This window comes from Lepidochelys kempii, chromosome 8, assembly GCF_965140265.1.
Source record: "Lepidochelys kempii isolate rLepKem1 chromosome 8, rLepKem1.hap2, whole genome shotgun sequence".
Lineage (NCBI taxonomy): Eukaryota > Metazoa > Chordata > Testudines > Cheloniidae > Lepidochelys > Lepidochelys kempii.
Window position 1 is genome coordinate 93,429,774 of NC_133263.1, and position 20,639 is coordinate 93,450,412.

Here is a 20,639-nt window from a genome sequence, read left to right on the forward strand (position 1 = left end):
AGAGAAACAGCTCATCTCAGCACTGAGACACAGAACCATCCAGTGGCCAACCCAACAGGGAGGGAGGAGAATCCACACAGAGCTAGTCTGCTAGGCTAGGAGACAGGTGAGAGGGAGTCAAAGATAGGTCACTTCTGGTGTGGTTGCCTTTTGAGGAAACCAAACTATCTCAAAGACAATGTAACCAGCTTAATCTGTGGTAAAGATGAAACTCCAATTTGGCTATGTGCTAGCATAACCTCTGGCCAAAAGGACATGGGCTGGGGTCTGGGTGTCAATTTGTTTCTCATGTTTATAAAATAGGGAAGCTGTACCATTAGTGGAACTGGGGTCAGTGGGCCTATGGTCTCTGGAGGGACGGTAATGGACAGGACACCAGAGGAACTGAACAGTTGGAGTTAGGCTGGAAGAAACTCAGCTACATGGGCAGCCGTGCACAGTTCCACTTGTTTAACTTAACCTGCATTCAGCTTTAGTCATTGCTAAAGAAACATCCTCTGCTTTTGTCTAGCAGCTCAGGCCCCATACATCTTAGTGTTGACTTGGAAATGACCTTTATGTATATTTTGAATTTTGTCAATGTTTCTGTTATGGGGCTTTCTTTGAGACATACAGGCAGCCTTTCTCCTTATGATCACCACAGGGCACTCCTAATTATCAGGCGGGTAAGACAAGGCACCTCATATGTCTGCAGTCACTTCAGTGTGCTGCAGGTCTCATGAGACTGGCAAATTAGGCAGTGAAGGTTAGAGCAGCAATAGCATCCCTGCTGAAGGATGTGGTGAAACCTGACCAACAGTTAGAGATGTGCACTCTTAAGACATAACTATGAATCTGCAACCCTAGGCATGAACTGAGGAACAGATGTGGCCACCATTTCCTCAAAGAAAGAAGTTTCATTACCTCCCTTGTTAGTGGCTGTTACCTCCCTCCAGTGGCTTCGGGGCTCTGGTAACCTCTCCAGCTTCCAAATCTGTATTGAAGGCAGGTTTGTTAAAGTTTGTGGGAAACCAATATACAAGCATAAGTGATGACAGTTTCCTCAAGTGCACCTGCTGGTTCAAGTCAGCTTTCTTGCCGAGGGCCTAACTTTGGCCCAACTAAAGCTGACTACGTGGACACTCAGAGGAGATAGAGGGAGGGTGGAAGTGGTGGAGGTGGAGGTGGTGGAGGACTTGCTAGTGGCAAGAAGGAAATCCATAAGGCTGAGCTACAATGGAATTTGGCTGAAATTTCAGTTCTGATGCTGATATAAACCTGAAACGCAAAGATCTAAAGCATCTTGAACTTTTGTTAAAATGCCCTATTCCTGGGCTTGAATCTGAATATACTAAAGAATTGCCTCTCTGCTATTGCAAGTGTTCCTGATAAAAGGAACCCAAAATTTATTGCTTGAAATCCTCATAAAACTAGCATTTATCCATCTGTTTATATGACCATATTGTCCTACTATCTGAACTCCATACACACACACAAATGAATTCATCCACACAACACCCTTGAAGGCAGGAAATAATTATTATTCCCATATTAGAAATGAGGTAAAGAGAGCAACTCGCTCAACATAATACTGAGGAAAGTCTGTGTTGGAGCTGGGACCCGAACTCAAGTATTCTGAGTAGCAGTCCAGGGCCTTAACTAGAAGACCACAGTTCTGGTTTTATTCTATCACTTTAGTATTTGATAGATTTCCCCCAAGGAAGCTAATTTGGGTATTCCAAGCCTACAAAACTCCCTTCTTTTGAACCTTAAAGTGCAGATTCATGTTTCTTATCCCTTCTAGACACTGTAACTTTGACAAAAAGGATATCTGATTTGGAGATTCTTTCTATGAATGTTCAATAATTGTACCTTTCACAAAGACATGGTGGGAGGCAGAATGGATCCAGTCTTCATCCTGTGAGTGAACGTTTATTTCCAGGCAATATCACTACCACCATTCTGTCCTAATTCAAAGTACCCCAAAGCAATTGAATGGCATAAGCACAATGTAAGAAGGGCACTAAAGTTATATCTCAATTACACACAATCAATAAGACATTTAACAGCTTTATTTGTACTTTATCAGCCAGCAGTTAAGGGTAACAAAATCTCTGAGGCAGCCATTGTCAGATGGCTCAGGGTATGCATCAAAGAAGCCTATAAAGCAGGAAGAGCTATTCCTCCTGTAATACATATGTGACAGAGGAGTGCTGATAAGAGACTGAACCTTTTTCTCCTGGCCTCGGTCATGTGTGGGTCATGGTTACATAAGGCTAACAACTCTGTTATAATCCACTACAGTCAGTGCCTACTATTAACCCCTCCAAGAAGGTTAATGCTCTCTTGCTTTCACTTCTAAGGGTTCAGCAACCAGCCATGCTTTGAAGATCTATACTTATGAAGAAATATGCAAGGCAGTTTAATGGTCACGTTTTTCTAGCTATTACAAGCTTGATCTCCTAGAATTAGCAAAAACCTCCAATGTGCATGTCTCAGTCATGCCCTTTTCAAGCTCACAGTGTACCCACGAATGTATTTAGTTATGGTAAAGAGTTTGTTCCTTGCCAGAAATTAATGTTACTGTTTGTTACAGCCCAGCAAGACTGTTGGGTATGAATAGGAAGACTAGGAAATTTGTACTTATTTCCTTTTTTAACCATTCTTGCCTGACTGATTATCACCCCCCTGCATGGAAAGAGGTGATTAGAGGTTAGAGTTATTAAATTAAATACATAGAAACAGGCCATGGACAAAGGGAATGTTCTGCCTGACAGTGCTATAAGTAGCAACTCAAAAGTATATAGCAGATGTGGAAGGCTTCATTTCTCTGAATGTATTTACCAGCAGTTACAGCAAGTGATCACCATGCCCACAAACCACAAGGAGAGCAGGACCCCCAGTCAGATTGTCAAGCAGAAATGACTGAATAAAAGATATGATCATGCCAATAAAATGTAAAACCATGCCCCCATCCCAGGGTGGGTCACTGGCAGCAGAGATCAAAGTTGGGATCTCTGACTCTTAGACCATGAGCCTCTACTGCATCAGCTAAAAGACTCAGCTCTGTTAGCCAAGGCTGTAGCAGGTTTTCAATCCTTACCAGGGGCCCGGACATCACAAGATGGGGACAGAGTGCCCGACCAACTGGGGGTGTGTCACAAAAGATTTTGCATTCTCTGCATCTGGCCTTGGGCTGTAAAACATCCTAATGCAGATTGGAATGATGACCAATCTTGCCACCTTCAGGACAATGTGTAAAGCCCAACTTTTTTTCCATAGCTTTCCTCAAAAACCACCATCTTCTGGAGAGGGGTTGAGACATGGGAAAGAAGGAAGAAATGGAAAGAGGAGGAAGGGGTGTGTGTGTATGTGTGTGTGTGTGTAAGAGAGAGAGAGAGAGATGTGTGGGGGGGGGGGGGTGAGGGGAATGGATTAACCCAGTGGCTAATGCTGGAGGAAGGGGAACAAAAAAGATCCTCTTAATACATGCTCCAGGTTCAGGAGGAGATCAAAATAGACATTTGATAAATTGTTCCATTTTGCTGGCATTATACATTCTTGCAAGGCACTGAGAGACCAAGATGATGAGCACTAGATAGGGCATTATCATTATAGGGTTAAAATCAAAACCATGTGATAGAAGTCACACTTTAAAATGCCTTGTCAAGCCACAAAATGTCACAGAACATGGAAATTAAAAAAGAAAGAAAAATGGGCAACACTTTTGTACAGGTGCAACTAACAACACAGTAGAGTGGGTGACTAGAGAGTGATCAATGAAGAGCCCAGGGCAGGACATATGCGGTGTTCTGAGTGCCTAGGGTTACCCCAGCTCTTTTAGCATCTGGATAGATTAAGGTTCAGTTTCTACCTTTCCATGCAAATCCCATTTTAGTTAGTGGGAACTGTGAGAGTGCTGAATTTGTTCCAGTGTGATGAATTGGGTGCACCTGGTCCCTTCAGGTGACTTTTGATACCTTTAGGTGCAGATCCTAATGAAGGGTGTAAGTGCACCGTCCAGGTGGTTGAATGCTTGTTTGCTGTACCCGCTGAGCCACAGATAGTGTGCTGAAGCGAGACGGACCAAGGGAATGATTAAGGGTATTCACATAAAAGTGTTACTGTTCAGCAGCGCACACGTGACACACTAGGTGGTGAAATGCGGGGAGGCCCCAGTATTAGGAGAAATGTGGTAGTGATGCAGACGGCAGGAACGATGTGGCCTGCAGAGTACGAGCACGGTCTCGGCTGATGTTATTGAGGTGCTCTCACTGAACTGAAACTGCTGAGGATTTGCTCCCTGGGATACCCCTTTCCGAGACTTCGTTTGGAGGGATCTACTGCCCGCAGGCAGACACACAGAGACCCCCTTGAGAAAAAGAACTGACAACAAAAGGGGGGAGCCTTTTTTCCCCTGCAACAAGAGGATGAGTGGGGGGCTGATCAGGGAGCAGCAGTGGCTCAAGGTAGGAGAAGGTATTTTATTTGATTGCTGTAATGAAGACATTACAGGGGAGGTGGCGGGGAAAGATCCAAATGTCTTGTCAGTGTTTAATTTCCATCTGGTGGTATTTCACTCCCCCAAATCCTTTAATTGCTTGTATTTATTTCTGGACCTTACAGCATGTTACCATTCTTAGCCCACAGAACCTGTTCTTAGGGGGATCCTGTTAGTGGGTCTGCCCATACGTGTCCAAAGGTTTTTTGTTTTTTAAATCTAAAATTGATGGGTGGGTGTGTTGTGGGAGAAAGGGGGATATAGAAAAGTCTTGATCAGGAAGGCTTTGCTTTAAGCAGTGCATAATGTAGTATCTTATTTGCCAATTACACTTCTGTGCCTGAATCCTATTAACTTCCATTTGAGAGAAATACATGGGCTTTAACTCAAAGTTTTGTTTTTTTGCTTAAAGACCTGTCAAAATGCTGGTATTTGTCACATTTGACTGCATGGCATTTATCCTCTGCTTTTACCATAAGGGTTAAGACTCAAGGAAATGGACATTTTATTACACAGATGCGGAAATGAGAATGATATGTCTGCTTAAAGGACCCTCTCTATCACACTCAAAATAATTTAATGCTTCCATTGCTGGAAACTAACAATTTACTTAGAATTGTGGAGATTGTCCTCAGACCACAGGGCTTGTTGATTTCCAGATTAGGTGACCCTCTAACGTTCTTTTCCTGTCTGCCTACCTATGTGTGTACATCCTAACAGGGGCAACTAGAACCAGCTGTCACAGACTGGCTTCATATTAGTACTTAAATAAACACTTTGCTGCCTTTCAGACAGCTTCTTGATGCCTCCTTAAAATTTAGATGATTAATCAATTGGGTTAGTGGCCAATTAGGCATAACTTTGTAAGAAAATAATTATGCTTGAGTATATGGAATTTGACTAGTAATGTGGTACAGTAGACACCCAGATTTCAATAGCTCTTTCCTAATATGTGTAGATTCAGTGGCTTCTCCTTAATTTGATTTTTGTCTTAAAGTGAGATGACAAGTGCATTGCTATTTGTCAGGGGATAATTCATTTTCAAAGGCAGTGAAATATGTATTTTAGTTGGCTTCCTGCTTTTTTCCCCTTTTGTTTTAAAACAAATCTTCTTGTCTGTTACTAAAGACTTTCCTCCTTTTAAATATGTTCTTTGTAATGCCACTGCTTGCTTTGGTTATTTGGTTTGGACAAGTGAATTTTACTTCAGTGCCCAAGGAGTCTCATAAGAGGAGGTTACAGTGTTATGCCTTTTGAGGACAGTCATTTTAACTGATCTTGTTAAGTAACACCGTTATTAAATGAATACAAATTAAAGCAAAAAGCATTTTTCAGTGCTCACAAGTTCTGCTTCTGAGCTAAATTTCTCTTTATGACTAGAGAGGTTTTTGCACTGCAGTATTACAATACAGCCATATTAAAAAGGTCCTTGGAGCAAATAACCCTCCAACACTGCAGCTTCGTCTTCAATAGATTTAAGTAATTCTGTGGGAAATAACAACACTGGATTTAAACAATCTAGACTGAAGTCCCCCCCACCCTCTCCCATTTTATATGTCAACTTCTTGTAGCTTTTATGCCAGGGACAAATCTAAAACCCATGTCTAAAAAGTGAAAGAAAAATATTTTAATTCATATTCCCACCCCCCACTTTTTTTAGTGCAACAGGTCCTGAAGCCTTTTTAAAAATAGATTGAAAGTGAAGTATATGCTTGACTGTATGTTCTGCAGATGAACATTGGTACATAACATCATTTTCTTCTCTGTACTGTTTATTATCTTGTTTCTATAATGTAACAAAGGAGAAAAAAAAAAGGAAACTCAGGATAAAAGAGAAGATTCCAAAGGGATTACTGTACAGGCAATTTATGAGCTATTAGGATTTATTCTGAGGCAAACTGTATTGTGTGTTTAGTGCTTTCATTGAGAGGTGGCATTGAAGTCAGTCATGATATAGGCAAGTACGTGTAGTACAGCAGTCTCCCACCACATCCATACTTCATAATTTTGAGGTGTAAAGAACAGACCCAGAACTAAGCCACTTACCTTCAGTGCTAAATCGCTAGTTTTGAGTGGAGGTGAAGAGGGTTTGCTTATTTCTCTGTAATTGCAGCTTTTGTTTTTTTTTTTTTGCAAATGAATATAGTCATTTTAATAATGTGGAACCTGTAGAAATAAGGCAGAACTATCTATTTGGTCCAAACAAGAAGCAGAAATCTCATACAGTAGAACCTCAGAGTTAGGAACACCAGAGTTACTACAAACTGACTGGTCGTCCACACACCTCATTTGGAACAGGGAGTTTGCAATCAGGCTGCAACAGAGACCCTCTTCCCCCCCACCCCCCCAAAAGGCAAACACAGTACAGTATTAAAGGTAAACTACTTTAAAAAAAGGGGGGGGGTTAAAAATTGACAAGGTAAGGAAACTGTTTCTGTGCTTGTTTTATAATCCATACACCTCCTGGTTGTGGTGTTCGGTCCCATCTAGTGGCACTGAGACCACTTAGAGAGAGATTAATGAGTCTGCCCTACAGCGCTAGCTACTAGCCATATGGCTTTTAGCTCATGCAGTAGAGGCTCGTGCACTAAGCTCCAGAGACCCCATCCACCCGCTGACAACCAGGGTCTGTTGGTGATACAGTTTCATTTGAATTAAGATGGTTACAATGCGGCATTTTTCTTCTACATAGTAAAGTTTCAAAGCTGCATTAAGTCAGTGTTCAGATGTAAACTTTTGAAAGAACCACCATAATGTTTTGTTCAGAGTTACGAACAATCTCCGTTCCAGAGGTGTTCGTAGCTCTGAGGTTCTACTGTACGTGTAATTTGTCTGAAGTGTGAGTTTGGCCTGATCAGTCAAATGCTTGCGTACCAAACATTGCTCCACATAAACCTTTGGAGTACAGATCCTCTCATTGATTGGAGAGTGGCATTGCTTAGGGTGACAGATATTTATTGCAGAGGGACAGTAAGTGCTCTCCTATTTTACTTATGTAATAATCAGTTCTAGCAAACTGATGGAGAGTTGGAATGTTACCTATATAAACCAGATTTGAAGAGGGAGGCATTTGCTGTTCAGGGGGGGCGGGGGGGAATCCTTCCATTTTTAAATATCTTTAATCCAGGGCTTCAGTAACTGCAGTAATGCTAATTTTCTATCAATTTGCATGCAGGAATGCCTAGACCATCTTAGAGTAGAGTAATTCAAGCTCTACTTTATCTGGAGTATAGGGTTTTTTGTTTGTTTGTAAAAGAAGGGAGGAGAAAAAAGGCAAAGAGTTATCTTATTCATATCCTGTTCGGATCTTTATTCCGATCCTGTTCAGGCCATTGATGAAACAGAACAGTTAAAGAAACAATTTTGGAATTATGTTTCTCTTGATGAACAAATTAAGCTTATAAATGGACAGATGCATCACTTCATTGTAACACTACTTGTTAATGTTTGCACATCACTTGATAAAATAAGACCAGCTGCTCAGGTGTGCTAGGGCTGCTTTGCACTGCTCTGTTTGGGGAAAAACTGCCTTAAAACTCACAACCAGACCCCCAAGAATGTCCTCTCCTTGCTTAGGAGTGTGGCTGAGGAAAAGTGCCCTCCTGAATCCCCAGCAGCTGGAGTTGTTGGCAATCTCTTCTTAATAAGAGCAGCTTGAGGGCTGCTGTAACTTGTGTTGATGTTAGGACTGGTTCTCAGACAGCCCGGTATTGGGATAGCATGAAATTGGCCTAGTCACCTTCATAAACACTTCAGCCTCTCTGAGCTAAGATTCCCACATGCTTCACTCCAAATTCACTGGTTTAGATTAAAACCTAAAATAAATTTATTAACTACAAAGTGATTATAAGGGATAGCAAACAGATCAAAGCAGATTACCTAGCAAACAAACAAAAACGCAAACTAAAATTAATATACTAGACAGATAGGGTGAGAATCTGCTAGTTCATATCCGAACGGAGGGTACCGGCAGACTTGTAGATTCTTAAGGCACAAGCTGCATTAGTTTTACAGCTTGGATTTTTCAGGTCTTCATACACAGGCTAGAAATCCTAGGAAATCCAGCACTTCCAGGGAAGAACAGATGATGTCACTCCCTGCCTTATATAGCTTTAGCATATGGCGGGAACACTTTCTTTCAAAACTTGGTTCCCAGATGGGTTTATGGAAAAATACGGACATCCCAAGATGGAGTCCAGCAACATGTGGCCTGGTCACATGTCCTTGTAGAGACATAGCAGCCATCACTTACAGGCTGTCTGGAGTGTTCTCAGGAAGTCTCACCAGGTGGTGAGCTTCTCCCAAGGCCTATTTTTCCCTAATGGCTCATTGTCCTGAATAGGCCCTTCCCTGCCAGCTATCTAGACTGAAAGCCTCTTGTTTAGTGGGCGTTGCCCAGGTGTAACTACATTTGAAGTGCAGATACATAGTCAATATTTATAACTTCAAATACAAAAATGATACATGTATACAAATTGAATAATCTTATTCAGCAAATCATAACTTTTCCAATAACACCTTACACAACCTGTCTTGCATAAAATACATCATTATTATACTATAATCCTATAATAAGAATAATTAATATCACTCTGAAAAATCTGGGGTGCAGTGTCACAGTGGGACCTTTCAGTTTTGTCTTTAAAGTGCCGTGCACAGTTACAAGAATGGTCATACTGGGTCAAACCAATGGTCCATCTAGCCAAGTATTCTGTCTTCCAACAGTGGCCAATGCCAGGTGCTTCAGAGGGAATGAACAGAACAGGGCAATTACTGAGAGATCCGTCTCCTGTAGTCCACTTCCAGCTTCTGGCAGTCAGAGGCTAGGGACACCCACAGCATAGGGTTGCATCCCTGACCACCTTGGCCAATAGCTACTGATAGACCTCCTCCAAGAACTTCTCTCATTCTTTATTTAATCCAGTTATAGTTTGGGCCTTCACAGTATCCCCTGGCAACAAGTTCTACGGGTTGATTGTGAGTTGTGTGTTTGTTTTAAACCTGCTGCCTAGTCATATCATTGGGTGACCCCTGGTTCTTGTTTTATGTGAAGGAGTAAATAATAGCTTTCTTATTCACTTTCTCCACACTATTCATGAATTTGTAGAACTCTATCATATACCCTTAGTCATCTCTTTTTCCAAGCTGAAAAGTCCCAGTCTTTTAAGTGGCTTCCATATGAGGAGAGGTTCCATATTCCTAGTAATTTCTGTTGCCCTTCTCTGTACCTTTTCCAATTCCAATATATTTTTTTTGAGATGGTGCGACCGGAACTGCATGCGGTATTCAAGGTGTGGGCATACCATGGATTTATATAGTGGCATTATGATATTCACTGCTGTCTTATCTATCCCTTTCCTAATGGTTGCTAATGTTCTGTTAGCTTTTGACTGCCACTCCACATTGAGCAGATGATTTCTGAGAACTATCCACTGTGACTCCAAGATCTTTCTTGAGTGGTAACAGCTTTTTTTTAGGGCCCATCATTTTGTATGTGTAGTTGGGATTTTGTTTTTCAATGGGCATGCTTTGCATTTGTCAACATTGAATTTCATCTGCTATTTTCTTGCCCAGTCACCCAGTTTTGTGAGATCTCTTTGTAACTCCTTGCAGTCTGCTTTGGACTTGATCATCTTGAGTAATTTGGTATTGTCTGCAAATTTTGCCTCTTCATTGTTTACCCCCCTTTTCCAGATGTTATGTTAAACAGCACTGATTATGGTGGTATGTATAACAAAAATAATAGAAAATTAGTTTGTAGATTTCATAACATGATTTTGCAAGCCAGTCAAAAGTAAGCAGAATCATTTCTGATGCCCTTACCTAGTTCCTTGGTGCCTCTATGTTAGTGCATGTAGCATCTTCAATACCCTGCTATACTTAGAGATGACAACATAGATTAACAATAACTAATGGGCCATATCTTCAGCTGGTGTAAATTAGCATAGCTCAATTAAACTCAGTGGAGCTACATCAGTTTACTCCAGCTGAGGACGTGGCCCATTACTTATACAAGGCCTGATTGGTACGTACTTTTTGCTATGTTGTACTTTTACTGCACAAGAAATCCCCTTTAAATCAATGGGATTACTCCTGGAATAAAATACTCTTCAATGTGAATGAAGGCATCAGAATCTGCTTATAGTGCCTTTCATCCAGGAGATGTATACTGATTCTATGCAGGGATTGCCCACTGTTGAAATTCATGCACCCCTGGAGTGGAAAAGAGCAGCCATTCTGGACTAGCAACATTTTACCAGAGGAGGTTTGGGGAAGAGAAATGAAGAAAAACAAATCCATTTGAAGTCATAGGGGGAATTTTAGGCAACAGAATGTAATTATCCAAGTTGGATATTGGCCAGGATATGTTAGCTAACATTTTTAATCTTGCAAAAAAAATCTTGGGGTTTTTAATAACAAATGGCCAGGATTATGTCTTACATCTTATTTGAAAGCTTGAGTTAAGAATGGAGTCAGTGGTTTGCTTTCCCTCTGAATAAGTTGCTGTCATTAATGTGTGTGCCAGCCTAAGAGCCCATTGCTCTCCTGATATGCATGGCATACATCTCTGTGTATCCAGGAGCCTTTTTTGTTCTCCACTGCTTGTCTGAAGAAACTCTAAACAATGAGCATTAGTTTATGGTTCTTCCTTTTTGACTTAATTTCCTTTCCTTTTTCTAAATTCTGTGCAAGGGCTTGCCCACCCAACTTTCCAGTTACATCATATTAGACATGATGTTCTTTGAATGTGTGGTGTTAGTTTGGCTGTCTGGAAATGCATGCAGTTAACATTGCTAAGTATCACACAGTGACACAAGCCGCCATCATAATTCTCAAGTAGCCTTTACAGTGGATTGCGTCAACACACAAGTCTTTCCAATGGCTCATTTCAATGACTAATATGGCACTTTTTGCAAGAGCAGATGTCTTGGCCAAAATCCAGGTTAGATAACTACATTCTTCTTACCTAAATTCACCTTTCTGTTTCAGTTGAACATGGTATCCTTCACTGTCTGCCCTAAACTCCTGTGTAGTGATTCTGGGACTGTTAAGCAATTTTGTCATTTCGCCTGAGAAGAAGATTGCATTTTATTGGTAGATGAAGTGATAGTCCTTCTACTGTAAAGTGCCTTTGAGATGAAAGGCCCTCGTCAAGGTTCCTTCCCCACTCTGAACTCTAGGGTACAGATGTTGGGACCTGCATGAAAACCTCCTAAGCTTACTTTTACCATCTTAGGTTAAAACTTCCCCAAGGTACAAATTAATTTTACCCTTTGCTCTTGGATGTCCACTGCCACCACCAAACTTTATCTGGGTTCCTGAAAAAAATGGAGTTTGGACACTTCTTTCCCCCCAAAATCCTCGCAATCCTTGCACCCCACTTCCTGGGGGAGGTTTGGTAAAAATCCTCACCAATTTGCATAGGTGACCACAGACCCAAACCCTTGGACCTTAGAACAATGAAAAAGCATTCAGTTTCCTTAGAAGAGGACTTTTAATAGAAGTAATGGAATCACCTCTGTAAAATCAGGATGGTAGATATCTAACAGGGTAATAAGGTTTTGCCTAGAGGGATTCTCTATGTTTTGAATCTAAAGTTACAAAAAAGACACACAGACAGGAATAGTCATTCTATTCAGCATAGCTCTTTTCTCAGCCATTTAAAGAAATCATAATCTAACACATACCTAGCTAGATTACTTACTAAAAGTTCTAAGCCTCCATTCCTGTTCTGTCCCCGGCAAAAGCAGTATACAGACAGACACAGATCCTTTGTTTTTCTCCCTCCTCCCAGCCTTTGAAAGTATCTTGTCTCCTCATTGGTCATTTCGGTCAGGTGCCAGCGAGGTTACCTTTAGCTTCTTAACCCTTTACAGGTAAGAGGATTTTTCCTCTGGCCAGGAGGGATTTTAAAGGGGTTTACCCTTCTCTTTATATTTATGACAGCCCTATTTAAAAAGGTGTTGCTATTGTACAGAACCAGGGATTAGTTCTGAAAGAGGAAAAATATCTGCCTTTTCTTCTCTTCTCACCCCCTCCCCCCGACTACCCCCACTATGCTGACTGTGGAGGCTCAGGGATACTGTGTCCATTGTAAAAACAACAAGGAGTCCTTGACTAACAAATATAGTCTCTAAGGTGCCGCAAGGGCTCCTCGTTGTTTTTGCTGATACAGACTAATAATGCTACCACGCTGACGCTCGTGTCCATTGTGATTCACTCAGGAGGACTGCTTTTAGAACTCTCGGAGTAAGCCAACACTCCCAAACCAACCTTTCAGTCCACTTATGAAAGTGCTACAGTTCCCTCTAAAAGGTCATTTCTCAGTGATGAGCACTCAGAAGAAAATAAATCTGCATCCAAATTTTAATACATAGCTTTATTAACATTGGTGAGATGGCTCAAATAATGCCAGGCCTCCATGTCTCCTAACCCCTCCTCTTTTCCCCATCATTGGGTCCCTTCTTCCCTCCTCTCCCTATTCATGTATGTCTTCTATTTTATTGCTGTTATTCCCACCCTACCATGTTATGTGGATGTAGTATTTTCTGGTTTTGTGTTTTCTGGTCTAGCAGCTTTGACAAGCTGTACATCTGCATAATTCTATTGGCGATCCCATGAAGCATGTGGTATTTAGAAACATACATGCTGGAAGTCATTTACCTTTTTGTACTTAGAATCATAGAATATCAGGGTTGGAAGGGACCTCAGGAGGTCATCTAGTCCAATCCCCTGCTCAAAGCAGGACCAATCCCCAATTAAATCACCCCAGCCAGGGCTTTGTCAAGCCTGACCTTAAAAACCTCTAAGGAAGGAGATTCTACCACCTCCCTAGGTAACACATTCCAGTGTTTCACCACCCTCCTAGTGAAAAAGTTTTTCCTAGTATCCAACCTAAACCTCCCCCACTGCAACTTGAGACCATTACTCCTTGTCCTGTCCTCTTCTACCACTGAGAATAGTCTAGAACCACCTCTCAGGTAGTTGAAAGCAGCTATCAAATCCCCCCTCATTCTTCTCTTCTGCAGACTAAACAATCCCAGTTCCCTCAGCCTCTCCTCATAAGTCATGTGTTCCAGACCCCTAATCATTTTTATTGCCCTTCGCTGGACTCTCTCCAATTTATCCACATCCTTCTTGTAGTGTGGGGCCCAAAACTGGACACAGTACTCCAGATGAGGCCTCACCAATGTCGAATAGAGGGGGACGATCACATCCCTCGATCTGCTCGCTATGCCCCTACTTATACATCCCAAAATGCCATTGGCCTTCTTGGCAACAAGGGCACACTGCTGACTCATATCCAGCTTCTCATCCACTTCTACTTCGCATGGTCTACTTTGCGTCGTCTGTTTTGTCTTGGAAAATCAATGTAAGAAAATCGCCAAAGAAGTTGGCAGAGCAGTTTTAAAAATGGAGAAGCCGGTTTAATTACGTTTTAAATAAAGAAAAATTGCCTCCATGAGGTGAGGTCATGTGTGGCATCTTTCAGTACCAAGGAAACTATCATAGCTGACTTAAAAAAAAAAAGGGGGGGGGGGAGGGCACGAAATAGGGGCATATAATGCAAATGCCTTGCTTCTAATGCACCCTTCATGTTAATATCTAGGTGAAACCCCAATGTGTCCTCCAAAGGGCTAATACTCTTCCCCCACTGCAAAACGTTGCTGTTTATTCCATTAGTCCTGGGGCAACCCAAGTGATGAAATCAGTATATGAAAACCTTTCCAAAGCTATTAAAGTTTACAAGGAGTTCTACAGTCTTGAATCCTTTAAATATGTCTAGGAGTTACATTACTCCACTTTTTTAATATATTTTTCAGCTGTCTTGTCTTTAACTGCTTCTCCATTGCCGCCAGGACTTGGTTCCAGGAGACTTATGCTTTCTGAATTCAGGGGTGTTAGCCCTCCAGAACAGAACATAGCGGAACACTCAAGCCTGCTACACACAAGTGTAGGTTGCTTCCGCAACAGCGAGAGGATTTCAGTTTAATCAGCTGAGACTGTTTGGATGAGTCTATTGATCCTATTCATCTTTCTGTAGGAGTAGCTTTAAAGTACCGATGGGTCTGAGTTGAAAAGTTCTAACCCAAAGAGATGGAGACATTTGAACCAAAATCCCAGCTCCAAACTTTTAAAGACATACTAATGGCCAAATAATTTTTGAACAAAATATTAGAAGAAATATCCATGGCCATTTGGGAGAGTGGGAGAAAACCATGCTTCCTAATGTAGGGCAAGCAGTTATAAAATAAGCCTATCTCTGGCATCCTCCATGACTGTGTAAGGGCAGGTTCTATCTGTCATAAATCAAGTGGATAGGTTTAGAGACTTCATATGTAAATAAAATGCTCATTCCATCTGTCTCTCTGTGGTTTGGCCCACAACAACAACGAATGCATCCATTGCTTGGGAGAACTTGATGAATATATTATGTTGGCCAGGTGTAAAGCTGTGATCTATAATGTTTCATGCCTCGTGGGCATTATGCTGCCATGTGGCACAGCAGGCTGGGGATCATTTTACATTAATAGAGTCTTTGGGAATAAAAGGGTGTGGGAATAGGAACAAATAACTTATGGAGTAGCCTATCCAGTGTAAGGAGGACGGTGAGTTAAGTGGCTTCAAACATCATTTTTTCCACTAATTGTGCCATTTGAATTGTGACTTAGTTTAATCACAATCTATCATTTTTAATATTTCTTTTCTTCATTCCATTTTACACGCACTGAGGTAGTTTACTGCAAACCAGGTGGAAACTAAGATGATCAAGTACTCTCTATGGTGGTAACTCATTACTGAACATATTAACTTAAGTCTTATTATGCTTTTTCCAGCATGAGATTTGATCTTTCTGGAGGATGAAAGGCTATATAAAACCTGTTCAGGGTTGTTTATAGTGAGCATACACTTTAGTACACCCTCCCTCCCTCCCTCATAGGCTTAGATCAGTACAACTAATCTGTACAGATAACTTAAATGGATTTTTTTCTTCTTAACCAATACAGTTAAAATCCTGCAAACCCCTATGTGAACATTCATTTGCGTTGGAGTGGCTTACATTAGGATACATTACATTGGGATTTGTCTACATTATGGGGACTATACAGCCATAGCTACATTGTCGTAACTGTGCTGAAATAATCACATAGTGCAGCCGCAGCCTATGCTGGTGGAAGAGTTTTTTCCATCAATGTAGGAATATCACTTCCCCAAAACTAAGCTGTGTTAAATTTTCATTTTGGGCTACCTATGCTAAATACCATATAGAAAAAGCATCCCCTGAATCCCCTGCTTTTATTGGATCCAGACAGTTACACATGGGGTAGGGAGGAATCAGAAGATAGGAACTGACAGACTGGATCAGAGCAGTGGGTCCATCTGGTCCAGTACCCTGTCTCTAACAGTGGCCAACACCAGGTGCTTCAGATAAATGTGTAAGAACCCCACAGTAGGTAGATATGGGATACTCTTTCCCCGTGTTAAGTCTGGTTCTGATCTCTAATAGTTTTTTTTTTTAATTTTAAAAATAGTGGCTCTGGGAAAATAGCTCTCAGTGTTGGAAACAGAGGTGTTATCCTGGCCAACTTTGATTAGTAAACAGGTTAAGGATAGAAAATGAATGCAACTTTTTCCATGGCTGCAGAAATAAAGGAATTTATTCCATTGTAGTCATGACGACAGACACTTTTTTTACTTAAACACATTTTAGGACAGACGAGAGATACAAAGTTTGGATCCAGATATGAACTTCTGCAGTTCTGAGAAGTGCTGGGATCTGTGCTTTTGATCCGAGCCCTTCTCTAACATTGATGAATGAGGGATTTGTTCCATCCCATTGAAATCAGTGAGAGCCTTGCTGTTGGTTTCAACTGGAGCAGGATCAGACCCATAGAGTAGAAGTATATCTAACCACAAAGACCTTCTGAAATTCTAACTAGAATATACCTGGGTATATATTCATTTTACTCACCTACTCATGATAAATGCAAGATTATTTTAGGAGGAAAAAGTGAATTTTCTTAAAAATGGAAACATCGAAAGAGCTGTAATATTTGTGACAGACAGACAATTTCCTGCAATGCTGAAGGAACTTCACTGAATCAAGTTTAACGTCTTTGGAGTTCATTGTATAAAAAATGCAAATGTTTATGTACGATTGTGAGAGTATGGAACTTCTGTAGCAGGAAGGCAAGACTAATGCAATCTCTGGAAGGTATGAGGAACTTCAAAGGTCTTTTGGGAACAATATGTGAAATGGATTTCCTAGGGAAATACCTTAGGGTGAGGGGAATGCAAATTCTCCCCTCTGAAGCCAACCCCTGGGGAGAGAGACCCATTGTGTACTAATTACCTGCTTCTAGAAACTCCAGGTCAGAGACCCCCTCCCCCCCGCATCGGTATAAAGGGTGAACTGAACATACTAGGAGTGCTTGTTTTGAGCTGAAGCTGTGATGACCTGGTGACCACAAAGAATCCTGTTCGGTGAGGGTGCTGAGGGACTTATCCTGCCAGAGTCCATTTTAGGGTGATGTTTGGTATGCTTATTAGCATGCACGTAGGTTCTTTTATTTGTCTGTTTTTTTATTATGTTTTCTCTATAATGCTTTTTACTTTAAGAATAAAGCAGGCTTGCATAGGAAGTGCTGTGTGACAACTTATAACCTTATTACACCGCTTAACCGTCTCTGAAGAGAAAGCAAGCGCGTATCTGTGGGCAGCCTGCTTGTGCTGGGAATAACACAGTTCTTCCTTCTCCTTTCGTACGGCTGGTGTAGAGCAGCAACTACAATTTCACCTGACGCTGGTGGAGCCAAATGGCTCCATCGGGAGTAGCAGAATTTAGCAGTCATGCCGCCTTCATATTTATAATTTGGGCAGTGTGTGGTGGTGTGTTTGGTCTCTCGTGGGGAGCTACGCTTGCATGCTGGGGAGTTCTTGATTTTTTTCCATTTGTGCATTATATGTCTGCATCTACCATGGTCTGTTCGGATTCAGTTCAGCGTTGACCAAGATGACCGTGGAAGGTTGAACCCAGGAATCTTCTAGGTGGGATCTGGTACAAGGTGGTTTGTTTGTTTGTTTTTTATTTTAAGAGAGAGAGAGAAACCATACACAGTGAAGGCAGGGAACTGTGCAGCCTGGAAGGACCCTGGTCAGAAGGGAAGAGATGCAGGTCTCCACCTAGAAAGGCAATCTCTGGGGAGCTGGAAGCCTGTGAGTGGGTCCCCTTTCTGAGGGGAAATACAGGTGCAGCTGCTCTTGAACTGTGACTGTATTACTTTAAGATCGTGAGAGATGATATTGTAACTCTTTGACACAAGCCTTTCCCCTGCTGTTTGTTTGACAGCGTGATGTTCTGCTTCCTGGACTGAAAGAGTATTTGTTTGTTCTTGGTAAATGATCTTGCTGTGTATTTCCATGTCCCTCTCTAGCTGACCTTATCTCTCTGCTGGAAATTTGCAGAATAGCTCTGCTGAATTTATTTAAAGCTTTTTTTTTTTAAATCGGGTGTTGGTGAAAGCTGCTGGAATGACAGCCTTGGAGACTAAAGTCCTCTGTTTATCCCCTGAAGAGAGCTTACCCAGACAGCACAAGCTTACCCGCAATGTGAACTAAGGTACCTCAACACAAGCTTTTGGAGGACCACTGCTAAGGCTAAAATAGTTCATATCTGTCCAATCCTTTGTTCGTTTGCTTAATTGGCCACCTAGGATCTCATTTCCTGCCCGCCGTGATGAGGTATGTTAATCTATCGTGCACTAGAGGCACCAAGAGGACCCACCGATTCACATAGGCAGTGTTGCCAATCCAAAAATCATGCCAGTTCACAAAAGTCACAAAATCTGCTTAAAAACCATGAGACTATAAAAGATAATACATTTTGGGTTCTTTTTCCTCGTCTTCTGGTTTGAGCCTTTAGGGACTACTTGGGTCACATTTCCAACCTTTTCTCCTTTCCCAGGAGAAATAGAAACTTACTTTTTAATTATTTTCAATAAAAGCTGACTGTCTCTGGTAATCACATGACTCCAGGAGCCAGGGCTTCATAAAAACACCGAGTATCATGACTTTTGATAAAACCATAAGAGTTGACAACAGTACATAAGCCACTGAATAGCTGGCAGATTGCAACTAACTTTGATTATTTTCAGTCTGAGCCATATTTGCATGGTTACCTAGATCTAAAAAGTCACCTATACCGTTATCAATGTCCTGAGAGACCCAGTTCAACTGTGTCTTGGTGATGGAGGGTAGCCAGGTCTTCTTTCCTTTGTAGCTTACTGCGCACAAGCTCAGGTTATCTAGTTTCTAACCTTTCCCCGATCAGAAGAACGATATAGGCTGATGGTCACTGATGCCCCCAAAGTTTATTGTTCTGCCAGTTCATCCTGACTCTGGAAAGAGTTTGAGTTTAGTTGTAGGGTCACATTTTATTGCATCTTACCTGAGTTGTAATTTAGTTGTTAATGTAGTTTTCTAAATTGCAAAATACCAAAATATTTCCTATCCATTCAGTAGCATGAACTATTGCTGGGATCCAGGCTATACCAATAAACATCGGTTAGGTACAATAAAAGACGAATTTAGTGGTAAGGCATTTGTTCCAGACTGTACTGCCTATAGAGCTTTATTTCAGTGCACGCATAGAATTTAATTTACTTTTTACAACATTTTAAAAAGCAGCAAAAAATCAAATATTGTAATGTGAATTTGCTTTAATGGATGTAATCAAAGAGAAATAAGCACATTGTTGGTCCCCATTAAAAATCTACTACATATTTGGTTTGACATTTTTCTCTTTATTACACAGTGGAACAAATCTGTAACCACCAAGGACTTCATTGGTGTCATCATGCTGTATATACCGTGGCCACTAGGAATTTCACATTGATGATACCACTTAAAACTTCCTATTCAGAATCACAGGCTCGTACCAGTTGAGGTGTAGAAGGATGATCTGTTGGCTATCAGGCATATAGGGCCAATGACACACTTGCACAGTTCTGATTCTCTCCAGTAGAGGGAAGTTGAACACATTCACGTCTCCAGAATTTGAAAAGCAATATCTATGTATGCATCCTACCGTGTACTCCTCTATCCAAAAGGGAATTCTGACATATCAGTCTATGGAGTTAACTTTTCTTTGTTTTGATAAGATTCCTAGTGTGTCTCCTCCCACTTTGTCTACTAGTCACAAGTGCGTGATACATTACATAGTGTACCTAGGGCTTAGGTTTCCTCCCATCCTCTTCACCTCTACCATCCCTTCAGCTCTCTTTGTATTTAATCTGTTTTAGCCCAGCAGTTGCCTTGCTAACTTTCACTTTCTGCTCCATTTATTCCCAGATGGCTGCTGAATGACTCTGAATTCAATGCAACTTTGTGACTAGCTGTTAAGGATGTTATGGAAGCAGTGTAGTTGGTGACCTTCTTTTTTAAAGATATAGGAGAATATTCCGCTTTTTATGTGAACATCTAAATCTCATTAACATTAGCAGAAGATATGAATGAACACTGAGGAGAATATACTACCAATGCCAGTATAATAAAGGTCAGTTAAATGGCCTAACATTAATGGAGTTAATGCCAAACATGTCTAATTTGACAGCCTATTAATTGTGCACTTTACTGGAGCTAAAGGGGAAAGCTTTTTTTTCTATATACCATTTCATACAGAATGTATGGTTTTTTAAAAAAAGTTTGTGAAACTGCCTTGCAGATATTTACTGTTATATTCTGATAAACTTATTGCACATCCTGCAGTGCTTAGTGTACTGGCTATCAGCACAATAAAAGCACTGTAGAAACTATATGAACACAATAACTTAAAAGGATCTGTAAACAAGAAAACAAATAGTGGGGGTCCAGGATAAGAAGGAAAGGAGGTGGATTTGGGGGGACCTTGTTGCACACTCACCATTATAATGGCTTTATGACTATCCATTTCGTGTCTCAGTGCAGGTACCCTGAAAGAGTTCAGCTAGATTGTAATTCATGATGCCAGTGACCCATAGCAAACAGTATCTTTGCCTCAGTCATAGCTTTTCTGTGTGCCATGGTATTGTTACTAGTATGACATAGAGAGGAAGATCAGACTTCCTCTCAGATCCAGTTCGTTCCCAAATGCTTGAACTCCCAGAGATCATCTTCAAAT

The 20,639-nt window shown here is 41.2% G+C and overlaps 1 protein-coding gene across 15 annotated transcripts in view; it reads left to right on the top strand.

The window, feature by feature from the left end:
• The window catches only part of DAB1 (DAB adaptor protein 1), a 758,910-nt gene that overhangs the window by 78,893 nt on the left and 659,378 nt on the right, over positions 1–20,639 (top strand). For 14 of the 15 annotated variants that reach the window (XM_073357549.1, XM_073357567.1, XM_073357578.1 and 11 more), the window contains exon 1: positions 4,189–4,448. The exons of the other annotated variant lie outside the window; for it this stretch is intronic. The gene's annotated coding sequence lies outside the window, so the exon portion shown is untranslated. Of the gene's footprint in view, positions 1–4,188; positions 4,449–20,639 lie in introns of those variants that run through there. 15 annotated transcript variants of the gene reach the window in all.